The sequence below is a fragment of the Cherax quadricarinatus genome, chromosome 9 (assembly GCF_038502225.1).
Source record: "Cherax quadricarinatus isolate ZL_2023a chromosome 9, ASM3850222v1, whole genome shotgun sequence".
In the NCBI taxonomy this organism is placed as follows: domain Eukaryota; kingdom Metazoa; phylum Arthropoda; class Malacostraca; order Decapoda; family Parastacidae; genus Cherax; species Cherax quadricarinatus.
The window spans coordinates 53,821,611-53,837,433 of record NC_091300.1 but is presented as its reverse complement, the minus strand read 5'-3'; the positions used below and the strand labels follow the sequence as shown (position 1 = coordinate 53,837,433).

The following is a 15,823-nucleotide window of genomic DNA, read 5'->3' as shown; positions in this document are numbered from 1 at the left end:
GTTGGGTCTTTCCTGGGATTCCCGTTAGGTTTTGTTTAGTCATTTGTAAGCGGAAGCCTCGCTGATATCACCGCTAAAAGTACACGTTATACTGCCCTTTAAGGGGAATGTTCATAAGCAGACCTTTGGTGATGGTTGTAAACTTTTGATGAAGGGCAAAAAGTTTCATTGGCCTAAGATTGTTCGAATATGTAGTAGAGGTACCTGTGTAAGGGGGGGGGGTTGAAATGTATAATGTCCAATATTGTAATCTTTGGACATTTAAGTTCCTTGGGCAGCAGCTTTTGTGGGATATGTTGTTCCCTCACCCAGTGATATCACATGTATTTTTATTTATCATTTATGGTGCATATAGTCAGCTGATGTTCAATTAAGCACCTTTACTAATATCACTGTATACAAGTAAGGTATTTTTTTTTGTGGGTTCACAATTAGCTTGAGAAACTAAATAGGGGTTGGTCGGGGTATTAGGTGTCTTAGTGTTTCCTCATATGTAATCATACATGCTAGATCTGTAAAAGTCTTATGTTAATTATTAAAGGCTTTTTGTATATTTTGATTCCTTTTTCAATACATGCAAAACCAAAAATAAAGAACACCATGGATCAGTTTCAAGTCATGTAGGTTTCTGATAGTTATTTAATATAACCATAGTACTAGTGAGTGTGTAATGTATTAGTTTCTATGATATTGTTTTTGTACATAAATTTTTATATATCCATAGTACCATTGAATGCGCAATGCATTAGTTTATATGACATTCTTTTGTATATAAAATTTCATACACAATATGAATAAGAGTGTCAGGTTTGGTTATATATTTATTTGGTGTTTAAGGTATGTTCTGGTAGTTCTCTGTTTGGTTATATATATTGTTGTCTTACATGAAGTTTTCACGGTTCTTGTTTTAAAATCAACTTTGTATACCACACATGTATACTGTGTTTTAAGTCAATTATGTATAACATACATGTATACTGTGTTTTTTAAATAAAAATATAAAAAAAAAAAATTTAAGAGATGCAATGCTTAATTTGATTAAGAATTAGGTTGCATTTTTACTATTGTTAACTTATACACATGTATTTAGTTTAGGACAGTTTAAGCTTCGGTATCAGATATAGTATTAGTTATAGTTGTTATAATGTTAACAAAGTAATGGTAAAAGGTATTGTTTCAATATCCGATGTAAGAATTTTCATTCAGTCCAATATATTTGTTTGAAGTTTCTTGTGACTCATGTTTGTGTATGGTTTTAAATAAAATAAAAAAAAAAAAAAGTTGTCTCTGGGACGCTTGTCCTCATGTATTTTGCCCGCCGGGCACTACAGGAGGGGCACCTGTTCAGCGGCTTACTGTAACCACCTCCATTTTTTTCCGTTCTGCGGAAAATTCTTTACTGGTCTTTGTTGGGCAGCCGGTTACTGCACTCAGGTGGAAGTGTTGGCGTCCCTCTCTGCTGGGGCTTGGCAAGGGCGTCCCTCTCTGCTGGGGCTTGGCAAGGCCGTCCACCGGATCTAATTGCAAACTTCAAGTTTCTATCTCTATTTACAAAGGAACTTTTGTTCCTTTTCTCTCATCGGCAGCCTTGGACAACATTTTTTCTGGTACCATCTAGAAGCTGGACAGGACACTCCGGCGTGTGCTGTCAGCGGCCCTCATAAACCAAACACACAACAATGTTCTGCAACGTTACTTCTTCCTGCTGGGCATATTTCTTCTGAACAGTTGTAAGTAATATATGGTGTAATACATGGTGTGAGTAATACATGGTGTGAGTAATACATGGTGTGAGTAATACATGGTGTGAGTAATACATGGTGTGAGTAATACATGGTGTGAGTAATACATGGTGTGAGTAATACATGGTGTGAGTAATGCATGGTGTGAGTAATACATGGTGTGAGTAATGCATGGTGTGAGTAATACATGGTGTGAGTAATGCATGGTGTGAGTAATGCATGGTGTGAGTAATGCATGGTGTGAGTAATGCATGGTGTGAGTAATGCATGGTGTGAGTAATGCATGGTGTGAGTAATGCATGGTGTGAGTAATGCATGGTGTGAGTAATGCATGGTGTGAGTAATGCATGGTGTGAGTAATGCATGGTGTGAGTAATACATGGTGTGAGTAATACATGGTGTAAGTAATGCATGGTGTGAGTAATACATGGTGTAAGTAATGCATGGTGTGAGTAATGCATGGTGTGAGTGATACATGGTGTAAGTAATGCATGGTGTGAGTAATGCATGGTGTGAGTGATACATGGTGTAAGTAATGCATGGTGTGAGTAATACATGGTGTGAGTAATACATGGTGTGAGTAATACATGGTGTAAGTAATGCATGGTGTGAGTAATGCATGGTGTGAGTAATACATGGTGTAAGTAATGCATGGTGTGAGTAATACATGGTGTGAGTAATACATGGTGTGAGTAATGCATGGTGTGAGTAATGCATGGTGTGAGTAATGCATGGTGTAAGTAATACATGGTGTGAGTAATGCATGGTGTAAGTAATACATGGTGTGAGTAATGCATGGTGTGAGTAATACATGGTGTAAGTAATACATGGTGTGAGTAATGCATGGTGTGAGTAATGCATGGTGTGAGTAATACATGGTAATACATGGTGTAAGTAATACATGGTGTAATACATGGTGTGAGTAATGCATGGTGTGAGTAATACATGGTGTAAGTAATACATGGTGTAAGTAATACATGGTGTGAGTAATGCATGGTGTGAGTAATACATGGTGTAAGTAATGCATGGTGTGAGTAATACATGGTGTAAGTAATGCATGGTGTGAGTAATGCATGGTGTGAGTAATGCATGGTGAGTAATACATGGTGTAAGTAATACATGGTGTGAGTAATGCATGGTGTGAGTAATACATGGTGTAAGTAATGCATGGTGAGTAATACAAGGTGTGAGTAATACATGGTGAGTAATACAAGGTGTGAGTAATACATGGTGTAAGTAATACATGATGTGAGTAATGCATGGTGAGTAATACAAGGTGTGAGTAATACATGGTGTAAGTAATACATGGTGTGAGTAATGCATGGTGTGAGTAATGCATGGTGTAAGTAATACATGGTGTGAGTAATGCATGGTGTGAGTAATACATGGTGTGAGTAATGCATGGTGTGAGTAATGCATGGTGTGAGTAATGCATGGTGTGAGTAATGCATGGTGTGAGTAATGCATGGTGTGAGTAATACATGGTAATACATGGTGTGACTAATACATGGTGTGAGTAATACATGGTGTGAGTAATGCATGGTGTGAGTAATACATGATGTAATACATGGTGTGAGTAATACATGATGTGAGTAATACATGGTGTGAGTAATGCATGGTGTGAGTAATGCATGGTGTGAGTAATATATGATGTGAGTAATACATGGTGTAATGCATGGTGTGAGTAATACATGGTGTGAGTAATACATGATGTGAGTAATACATGGTGTGAGTAATACATGGTGTGAGTAATACATGATGTGAGTAATACATGGTGTGAGTAATACATGGTGTGAGTAATACATGGTGTGAGTAATACGTGATGTGAGTAATACATGTGAGTAATACATGGTGTAATACATGTGAGTAATACATGGTGTGAGTAATACATGTGAGTAATACATTTGAGTAATGCATGGTGTGAGAATACATGGTGTGAGTAATACATGTGAGTAATACATGTGAGTAATGCATGGTGTGAGTAATACATGGTGTGAGTAATACATGGTGTGAGTAATACATGGTGTGAATAATACATGTTGTGAGTAATACATGTGAGTAATGCATGGTGTGAGTAATACATGGTGTGAGTAATACACGGTGTAAGTAATACATGGTGTGAGTAATACATGGTGTGAGTAATACATGGTGTGAATAATACATGTTGTGAGTAATACATGTGAGTAATGCATGATGTGAGTAATACATGGTGTGAGTAATACACGGTGTAAGTAATACATGGTGTGAGTAATACATGGTGTGAGTAATACATGTCGTGAGTAATACATGGTGTGAGTAATACATGGTGTGAGTAATGCATGGTGTGAGTAATACATGTTGTGAGTAATACATGATGTAAGTAATACATGGTGTGAGTAATGCATGGTGTGAGTAATACATGGTGTGAGTAATACATGATGTAAGTAATACATGTTGTGAGTAATACATGGTGTGAGTAATGCATGGTGAGTAATACATGGTGTGAGTAATACATGATGTAAGTAATACATGGTGTGAGTAATGCATGGTGTGAGTAATACATGGTGTGAGTAATACATGGTGTGAGTAATACATGTGAGTAATACATGGTGTGAGTAATACATGGTGTGAGTAATGCATGGTGTGAGTAATACCTGGTGTGAGTAATACATGGTGTGAGTAATACATGTCGTGAGTAATACATGGTGTGAGTAATACATGGTGTGAGTAATACATGGTGTAATACATGATGTAAGTAATACATAGTGTGAGTAATACATGATGTGAGTAATACATGGTGTGAGTAATACATGATGTAATACATGGTGTGAGTAGTACATGATGTAATTAATACATAGCATGAGTAATACATGGTGTAAGTAATACATGGTGTGAGTAAAACATGGGGTGAGTAATACATGGTGTAGGTAATACATGGTGTGAGTAATACATGGTGTAAGTAATACATGGTGTAAGTAATACATGATGTAATACATGATGTAAGTAATACATGTGAGTAATACATGGTGTGAGTAATACATGTGAGTAATACATGATGTAAGTATTACATGGTGTAAGTAATACATGATGTAAGTAATACATGATGTAAGTAATGCATGGTGTAAGTAATGCATGGTGTAAGTAATACATGGTGTAAGTAATATATGGTGTAAGTAATACATTGTATAAGTAATACATGATGTAAGTAATACATGGTGTAAGTAATACATGATGTAATACATGGTGTAAGTAATACATGGTGTAAGTAATACATGGTGTAAGTAATACATGGTTAGTGAGGTGGAGGATGGTAGACACAGTAATATATTTATTTATTTATTTATTTTTTTATTTTATGTCTTTCCAAACAGTACATTGATATTTTATATATACAATAGTGGGTTGCAGTGCAAAGGGAACCTCTATTATGCCTAGGTATTATGGGCCGACTTAACATTATTGGTTTACATTCTACATAATATTAGGGAGTAGTATATCATAGTTGTACAGTTGGAAAGTAATTATTTCATAGTTGTACAGTAGAATATTAATTATAAATGAATCAAAATTTGTATTATACAAAGATATATTTATATTCGAAAATGCTTTTGTGAGCTAGAAATCTATACAGATATTGACGAATGTTTTAATAATTTTCTAAAAAAAGACCCAATACCTTTATAACAAGCACTGCCCTAAAAAAACTAAACAGATGACAGCTAAGAGACTGAACAGTCCCTGGCTAACACCCAGCATTCTCAAATCCATAAATACAAAACACCGATATGAAAAACAGTACAGAATGGGTCACATAACCAGAGACCAAACAAAACGTTACTCGTCAAACCTAACCAGCCTGATAAGAAGGGCAAAAAAATTGTATTATGAGAACAGATTATCCAACTTACGAGGTGATATAAAAAAGACCTGGAAGACCCTATCAGAAATTCTGGGAACAAAAAAGATATCATGAAATAAAATTAGCAAAATCAGATGAACCCCAACTCCCACCAACAGAAACAGCAAACAGACTCAATGATTTCTTCTCCACTATAGGTCAAAACCTTGCCAATAATATCCCAAGCTCAGATACCCCACCAAATGACTACCTCACTGGCAACTACCCGAACACACTGTTCCTAGCTCCGACTAACCCATACAAAGTCTCCCTTATTATCAACGCGCTGAAAAACAAGGCAGGAGATTTAAATACCTTACCACCCTTTATATACAAAAAAGCATCACAAGTACTATCACCAATCATTGCAACACTCTTTAACAAATCCATTGAATCCTCCACCTTCCCTACAGTTCTCAAAATAGCAAGGGTCACCCCGATCCATAAAGGAGGAGACCAAACAGAGTTGAATAACTATAGGCCAATATCCAATTTACACCCTCTCTCAAAAATCTTCGAAAAATTAATTCATAAACGAATCCACTCCTACCTCATCTCCCATAACATTCTCAACCCCTGCCAATTTGGATTCAGGCCTAATAAAAATACTAATGATGCTATTATACACATGCTAGAACATATATACACTGCAATAGAGAAAAAAGAAGTCCCACTGGGAATCTTCATTGACTTACGTAAAGCTTTTGATACAGTTGACCATGACTTGCTCCACGTAAAATTGTCACACTATGGTATTAGAGGGCACTCCCTCAACTACCTCAAGTCTTACCTCAGCAACAGAAGCCAATATGTGTACGCAAATGGGGCAAGCTCTTCCGCACAACCAATTACAGTTGGTGTCCCACAGGGAAGTGTCCTTGGCCCTCTTCTCTTTCTCCTATACATAAATGACCTAGCAAATGCTTCGCAATTACTCAAACCCACACTTTTTGCAGATGACACCACATACGTCTTCTCTCACCCGAGCCCAGTCACGCTAGCCAATACTGTAAACACCGAATTACAGAAAATATCTTACCTGGATGAGGACTAACAAACTTACACTAAACATTGACAAAACCTACTTCATTCAGTTTGGTAGCAGAGCTACAGATGTACCTCTTAACATAACGATAAACGGATCACCTATCACAAAGCTAACAGAGGGAAAATTCTTAGGAATCCACCTCGATAATAGACTCAAATTTCATACACATATACAACAAATTTCTAAGAAAATTTCCAAGACTGTAGGCATACTATCGAAGATACGGTACTATGTTCCACAGTCAGCCCTCCTGGCCCTTTATCACTCTCTTATTTACCCCTATCTCACCTATGGAATTTGTGCATGGGGCTCAACAACAACTAACCATCTCAGACCACTAATTACCCAACAAAAGGCTGCAGTTAGAATGATAACAAATTCTCACTACAGGCAGCACACTCCACCAATATTCAAAACACTCAACCTATTCACCATACAAAACATCCATACTTATTATTGCACTTATTACATACATAGAACACTTAACTCTGATATTAACCCTCCCCTCAAACATCTCCTTGCCAACCTCAACAGAACACATGACCATAATACAAGGCACAGATCACTCTTTGATGTTTCTCGTGTCCATCTCACGCTATGCAAAAACTCAATGCACATAAAAGGCCCTAAAATCTGGAATTCATTACCTGTAAATATAAAAGAAACACTACCTGTTTATAAATTCAAGTCTCTTCTCAAAGTTCACTTACTCACTCAAAACCAAATAAATACTGAATAACTGAACCATATAAATTGTATATCCTAAATGTTACTCACAATTATATCACACAAATGTTAAACCTAACTTTGTTATTTTTTTTTAAATACACTACCTAACAGAATACTCCATTCTACTGAATGAACAGCAATGCATGCAACCACATGACCTGTCTTTGTAATACTCATTTGTATTTTATAGTTATCTGTTTACAATAATGTCTTATCACTGATTTCATCATTGCTTAGTTAATCTTAAGTTAATTTTAAGCCAGCCCGTAATGCTATGCATATAAGTGGCTTTGGCATGCTGCTCTTACCTGTATTTTTTTGTACCTCTGTTTGTATGCTAAAATTTCTAAATAAATAAATAAATAAAACTATGATTCAATTATATTCCTGTCAACACTGGATAAAAGGTTCAATGTGATTGTTTCAGTTATGATGTGGGAGTACATAGGTGAGTAAATGTATACTGAGTATTTAGCATTTAGTCTAGGGTGATTAAGTGGCTTTTGAGAAGAGTCTTAAATTGATTTTCAGACCGGGTTACTTTAATATCTTCTGGTAATGAATTCCATATTTTGGGGCCCATTATGTGCATAGAGTTTTTACACAGTGTGATATGGACACAAGGTACATCAAAAAGAGATCTGTGTCTTGTGTTGTGGTCATGTGTCCTGTTTAGGTTGGTGAGGAAAAGTTTGAGTGAGGGGTTTATATTTGCGTGTATTGTTCTGTGTATGTAGTAGGCACATGAATAAGTATGGATGTTCTTAATGGTGAGCAGATTCAGACTTTTGAAAATTGGTGGAGTATGCTGGCAGGAGTGGGAATTTGGTATCATTCTTACTGCTGCCTTTTGCTGGGTTATTAGGGGTTTTAGGTGATTGAATTTGTTGATCCCCATGCACAAATTCCATATGTAAGATAAGGGTATATGAGTGAATGGTATAGTGCCAGGAGAGCTGATTGTGGAACGTTGTACCTTATCTTTGATAGTATACCTACAGTCTTGGAGATTTTCTTGGTGATTTGTTGTATGTGTGTCTGTAACTTAAGGCTACTGTCAAGGTGGATACCTAGGAATTTTCCCTCTGTGAGTCTTGTGACTGATGATCCATTTAGCATAATGTTAATTGGATCATTTGCAGCTTTGTTTCCAAACTTAATGAAATAAGTTTTATCAGTGTTCAGGGTAAGTTTGTTAGTCATCATCCAGGCAGATATTTTCTGTAATTCAGCATTGACTGTGTTCGCTAGTATGACTGTGTTTGGGCGGGAAAAGACATATGTAGTGTCATCAGCAAATAATATGGGTTTGAGTAGCTGTGATGCATTTGGTAGATCATTGATGTAGATGAGAAAGAGGAGTGGTCCAAGGACGCTTCCTTGTGGGACTCCTACTGTGATTGGTTGGGTGGAAGAGTTTGCATCATTTTGTACACATTGAGTTCTGTTACTAAGGTATGACTTTAGGTAGTTGAGGGAGTGGCCTCTGATGCCATAGTGCATTAATTTGGAGTACAGCAGTTCATGGTCGACTGTATCAAAAGCTTTACGTAAATCAATGAAAATGCCCAGCGGGACTTCTTTTCAAGTGCGGTATATATTAGTTCTAGCATGTGTATGATAGCATCATTTATGCTTTTATTATTAGCATGTGTATGATAGCATCATTTGTGCTTTTATTATTCCTGAATCCAAACTGACAAAGGTTTAATATGTTGTGTGAAACGAAGTAGGAATAGATCCGTCTGTGAATTAATTTTTCAAAGATTTTAGAGAGCAGTGGTAAGCTAGATATTGGTCTATAGTTATTCAAGTCAGCTTCGTATCCTCCTTTATGGATCGGAGTGACCCTCGCTATTTTGAGGATTGTTGGGAAGGTAGATGATTCAATGGATTTGTTAAAGAGCGTTGCAATAATTCAATTCAATTCAACTCAAAGTTTATTCTCTATAAAGATTACAATGTTGAATTTACAGAATTTGGTTGTTGTGTGGTTTACATGTAGTTAAATAATGATTACAGAGTGTACCACTAGAATGCCTAGCATGGCTAGGGATTTTGGGCAGACTTAATTTGTAATATTTTAAAATAAAGAATTAAACTATGAGGTAAGTTGGTATTATGGCTAAGTGACTAAATACTAGTTTGTGAGTTTAGCAATGTGAATGCTTTTGTTTTGGCACAGTACATAGTTTCAGTATTGGAGTATCATAGGATTCATTATTTTAAGAATGAGATTAATATTTCTGTTTATGGTCAAATGAGTGAGTGAGTGTGAACCACCAGGTGGTATTCGTGCAGTTAGTTGATGGGGTTTATCAGGGAGATAAGATGTTTTCTAATGGTAGTTTTGAAGGTGATGAATGTGTCTGCAGTTCTAGAGTTCTCAGGTAGGGTGTTCCAGATTTTAGGGCCTTTGACATACATTGAATTTTTTTAAAGGTTTAGTCGGACATGGGGAATGTCGTAGAGATGTTTGTGTCTGGTGTTATGCCTGTGGGTTCTGTCACAACTATAAAGAAAGCATTTTAGGTCAAGGTTGATATTGGAGTTTAACCCTTTGAGGGTTTTGGTCGTACTAGTACGTCTTACGCGTAGGGGTTTTTGACGTACTAGTACTCATAAATTCTAGCGGCCTCAAATCTAGTGGGAGAAAGCTGGTAGGCCTTCATATGAAAGAATGGGTCTATGTGGTCAGTGTGCACAGTCTAAAAAAAATCCTGCAGCACACAGTGCATAATGAGAAAAAAAAAACTTCGACCATTTTTTTGGAATAAATCAGCGATTTTGCAGTGTATTTTCGTATGGTATTTATTGTTGTATTCTAGTTTTCTTGGTCTCATTTTATAGAATGGAAGACATATTACAGAAATTGAGATGATTTTGACTGGTTTTACAATGAAAGGTGCCTTGAAATTGAGCTCAAAGTAGCAGAAATGTTCGATTTTTACCAAACTTCAAAAGTAAACAAATCGTGCCAAGCGTGCAATACACGTCAACTGGTGAGTCTAATATTCATTTACAAGTGCACCAATAATATTTATACCATTTTTTACACTAATGCAGTAGTCTGCATAACAGTAAATCTTATATTTTTTGTGAGAATAAAAATTCAAAGTGGAAAGCAAAAGAATATAAGAGGGGCCTTGAGACATGACTAATGACTAGAGGAAATGTCATTTTAGTGCCAGGAATGTCTTTCTTGTTTATTCTGGACCCTATTCCGAAATTGGCATCTTTTGAAATTTGTGAAATTGGCAAAATTGCTAAATTCTGACCACTGTACTGGATAGTTGAATTTCATAAATGGGTGGTTTCTTGCACTCATTCGATAGAAAAAATAGAGTTCTAGCGAAATATTCATGTTTTTTGTCGACTAGTACAGTGAAATTGGCCGAAAATGGGGCTCAAAGTGGGCAAAATCGCCGATGCGTAAACATCGCTGAGACCGTTAACTTTGCGAGAGCATAATTCCGTAAGTTTTCTATCAAATTTCAAACTTTTGGTGTCTTTATGATCGGGAAAAGATTCTTTATCTTTTCATAAGAAAAAATAATTTTTTTTTTTTTTAAATTTGGCCGACCCTGAGAACGAGTTTCGGAGAGGGCCTGTCGACCCTCAAAGGGTTAAGGTCCTGTAGATGTAGATTGCACAGTAGTAAGTGTGGATGTACTGAACAGGGAGTAAGTTTAGATCTGTGAAGAGTGGGGGGGTGTGTTGCCAGGGATGGGATTTAGTGATTATTCTTACTGCAGCTTTTTGTTGGGTTATTATTGGCTTTAGGTGTGTTGCTGCAGTTGATCCCCAAGCACAAATAGCATAGGTGAGGTGTGGATAAATAAGTGAGTGGTATAGTGTGAGAAGGGCATTTTGCGGCACATAGTATCGTATCTTGGAGAGGATCCCAACTGTTTTGGATACTTTTTTGGTTATGTGTTGGATATGGGTGCTGAAATTCAGGTTGTTGTCAAGGTATAGGCCTAGGAATTTGCCCTCATTATGTCTGGTAATTAGTGACAAAACTTGAGAAGCTTTTTTGTACATAAAAGCAGGCAAGTTGTTTATGTCTCCTGCCTTGTTTTTAAGGGTGTTTATGATGAGCGTAACTTCAATGGGGTTGGTTGGAGCTAGGAATAGTGTATTTGGGTAGGTACCTATGAGGTAGTCTGATGGACAGGTGTTTGTGCTTGGTATTTTGTTTGCTAGATTTTTTCCTATGGTGGAGAAGAAAACATTAAGTCTGTTTGCTGTTTCGGTTGGAGTGAGTAGGGGTTCATCTGATTTTGTTAGTTTGATTGCTTTGTTTTTGGATAACATTTTAATTCCAAGAATTTTAGATAGTTTTCCAGGTTTTTTTTCATATCATCTTTGATGTTATGTAATCTAGGCTTATTCCTTTAAGAGAAAGGAGGAGTAGATGTAAAATAGAAAGAGACAGGCGTTCCCTTTACAGGCGATGAAAAAGAATAACAGAGCGGCTAAAAGAGGCCAATGTATCTGAAATGCGTAGGGAGTCACTGGTCAGAGAAATAGCAAACATTAAACTTAAGCTAAAGGAATCTTATAGAAGTCACGAATCGCGGGAAGAACTAAAAGCCATAAATGAAATCGAAAGAAACCCAAAATATTTCTTTTCCTATGCCAAATCAAAGTCGAGAACAACGTCCAGTATTGGGCCCTTACTTAAACAAGATGGGTCCTTCACAGATGACAGCAAAGAAATGAGTGAGCTACTCAAGTCCCAATATGACTCGGTTTTTAGCAAGCCGCTAACCAGACTGAGAGTCGAAGATCAAAATGAATTTTTTTATGTGAAAGCCACAGAATTTGGTTAACACAAGCCTATCTGATGTTATCCTGACACCAAATGACTTCGAACAGGCGATAAATGACATGCCCATGCACTCAGCCCCAGGGCCAGACTCATGGAACTCCGTGTTCATCAAGAACTGCAAGAAGCCCCTATCACGAGCTTTTACCATCCTATGGAGAGGGAGCATGGACACGGGGGTCGTCCCACAGTTACTAAAAACAACAGACATAGCCCCACTCCACAAAGGGGGCAGTAAAGCAATAGTAAAGAACTACAGACTGATAGCACTAACATCCCATATCATAAAAATCTTTGAAAGGGTCCTAAGAAGCAAGATCGCCACCCATCTAGAAACCCATCAATTACACAACCCAGGGGAACATGGGTTTAGAGCAGGTCACTCCTATCTGTCTCAACTATTGGATCACTATGACAAGGTCCTAAAAGCACTAGAAGACAAAAAGAATGCAGATGTAATATATACAGACTTTGCAAAAGCCTTCGACAAGTGTGACCATGGTGTAATAACGCACAAAATGCGTGGTAAAGGAATAACAGGAAAAGTTGGTAGATGGATCTATAATTCCCTCACAAACAGAACACAGAGAGTAGTAGTCAACAGAGTAAAGTCCGAGGCGGCTGCGGTGATAAGCTCTGTTCCACAAGGCACAGTACTCGCTCCCATCTTGTTTCTCATCCTCATATCTGACATAGACAAGGATGTCAGCTACAGCACCATGTCTTCCTTTTCAGATGACACCCGAATCTGCATGACAGTGTCTTCCATTGCAGACACTGCAAGGCTCCAGGCAGACATCAACCAAATCTTTCAATGGGCTGCAGAAAACAATATGAAGTTAAACGATGAGAAATTTCAATTACTCCGATATGGTAAACACGAGGAAATTAAAACCTCATCAGAGTACAAAACAAATTCCGGCCACAGAATAGAGCGAAAAACCAATGTCAAAGACCTGGGAGTGATCATGTCGGAGGATCTCACCTTCAAGGATCATAACATTGTATCAATCGCAGCTACTAGAAAAATGACAAGATGGATAATGAGAACCTTCAAAACTAGGGATGCCAAGCCCATGATGGCACTTCAGGTCACTTGTTCTATCTAGGCTGGAATATTGCTGCACACTAACAGCACCTTTCAAGGCAGGTGAAATTGCTGACCTAGAAAATGTACAGAGAACCTTCACAGCACGCATAACGGAGATAAAACACCTCAATTACTGGGAGCACTTGAAGTTCCTGAACCTGTACTCCCTGGAACACATGCGGGAGAGATGCATGATTATATACACGTGGAAAATCCTAGAGTGACTAGTGCAGAACTTGCACACGAAAATCACTCACAACGAAAGCAAAAGACTTGGCAGACGATGCAACATCCCCCCAATGAAAAGCAGGGGTGTCACTAGCACGTTAAGAGACAATACAGTAAGTGTTAGGGGCCCAAGACTGTTCAACTGCCTCCCAGCATACATAAGGGGGATTACCAATAGACCCCTGGCAGTCTTCAAGCTGGCACTGGACAAGCATCTAAAGTTGGTAACTGACCAGCCAGGCTGTGGCTCGTACGTTGGATTGCGTGCAGCCAGCAGCAACAGCCTGGTTGATCAGGCTCAGATCCACCAGGAGGCCTGGTCACAGACCGGGCCGTGGGAGCGCTGACCCCTGGAACTCTCTCCAGGTAAACTCTAGGTAATACAATTTTTTTGACCTTCATATCAGGCTGGTAAGTGCTGACGAGTAACTTTTCGACTGTTCTCTAGTTATTTGACCCATTCTATACTGTTTTTCATATTGGTGCTTTGTGTTAATGGATTTGAGGAAGCTTGGTGTTAGCCAGGGATTATTCAGTCTCTTTGCTGTGATCTATTTAGTTTTTCTGGGTGATTTGTTGTATGTGTGTCTGTAACTTAAGGCTACTGTCAAGGTGGATACCTAGGAATTTTCCCTCTGTGAGTCTTGTGACTGATGATCTATTGAGCGTAATGTTAATTGGATCATTTGCAGCTTTGTTTCCAAACTGAATGAAATAAGTTTTATCAGTGTTCAGGGTAAGTTTGTTAGTCATCATCCAGGCAGATATTTTCTGTAATTCAGCATTGACTGTGTTTGCTAGTATGACTGCCTGAGGGTGGGAAAATACATATGTGGTGTCATCTACAAATAATATGGGTTTGAGTAGCTGTGATGCATTTGGTAGATCATTGATGTAGATGAGATAGAGGAGTGGTCCAAGGACGCTTCCTTGTGGGACTCCTGCTGTGATTGGTTGGGTGGAGGAGTTTGCATCACTTGCATACACGTTTTGAGTTCTGTTACTAAGGTATGACTTTAGGTAGTTGAGGGAGTGGCCTCTGATACCATAGTGCATTAATTTGGAGTACAGTAGTTCATTGTCGACTGTATCGAAAGCTTTACGTAAATCAATGAAAATGCCCAGCGGGACTTCTTTTCAAGTGCGGTATATATTAGTTCTAGCATGTGTATGATAGCATCATTTGTGCTTTTTTTTTATTCCTGAATCCAAACTGACAAGGGTTTAATATGTTGTGTGAAACAAGGTAGGAATAGATCCATCTATGAATTAATTTTTCAAAGATTTTAGAGAGCAGTGGTAAGTTAGATATTGGTCTATAGTTATTCAAGTCAGCTTGGTCACCTCCTTTATGGATCGGAGTGACCCTCGCTATTTTGAGGATTGTTGGGAAGGTAGATGATTCAATGGATTTGTTAAAGAGCATTGCAATAATTGGTGACAATACTTGAGAAGCTTTTTTGTACATAAAAACAGGCAAGTTGTTTATGTCTCCTGCCTTGTTTATAAGGGTGTATATGATGAGCATAACTTCAGTGGGGTTGGTTGGAGCTAGGAATAGCATATTTGGGTAAGTTCTTGTGAGGTAGTCTGATGGACAGGCGTGTGCGCTTGGTATTTTGTTTGCTAGATTTTTTCCTATGGTGGAGAAGAAAACATTAAGTTTGTTTGCTGTTTCGGTTGGAGTGAGTAGGGGTTCATCTGATTTTGTTAGTTTGATTGCTTTGTTTTTGGATAACTTTTTAGTTCCAAGAATTTTGGATAGAGTTTTCCAGGTTTTTTCATATCACCTTTGATGTTATGTAATCTATTTTTATAATACAATTTTTTTGACCTTATCAGGCTGGTAAGTGTTGACGAGTAATTTCTCGACTGTTCTCTAGTTATTTGACCCATTCTATACTGTTTTTCATATTTGTGCTTTGTGTTAATGGATTTGAGGATGCTTTTTGTTAGCCAGGGATTATTCAGTCTCTTTGCTGTGATCTGTTTAGTTTTTCTGGGGCAATGTCTGTTGTAGAGGCATTGGGCTATTTTTAGAAAATTATTTATACATTCATTCATATCAGTATATGTTTCAAGCTCATTTTGCCAATCGATGTTATTCATAGCTGCTATAAAGTTGTTAACTGCTGTCTCGTTATGTAGTCTGAAGGTTACTTTAGTAATGTCTTGTGGTAGTTTGCCCAGATTAGTTATGAGAAAGGTTGGGTGGTGGTCTGTAGTGTTGTCCATGATTATGCCTGATTTTAAAGGGGATATGGTGTTTGTCCAGATG

General features: G+C 37.7%; 1 protein-coding gene across 4 annotated transcripts in view; it reads left to right on the top strand.

Annotated features, from left to right (window-relative positions):
* Positions 1–1,596: 1,596 nt before the first annotated feature.
* The window catches only part of tefu (Serine/threonine-protein kinase tefu), an 844,515-nt gene continuing 830,288 nt past the window's right edge, over positions 1,597–15,823 (top strand). For all 4 annotated transcript variants that reach the window (XM_070083426.1, XM_070083425.1, XM_070083427.1 and 1 more), the window contains exon 1: positions 1,597–1,730. The gene's annotated coding sequence lies outside the window, so the exon portion shown is untranslated. The remainder of the gene's footprint in view (positions 1,731–15,823) is intronic.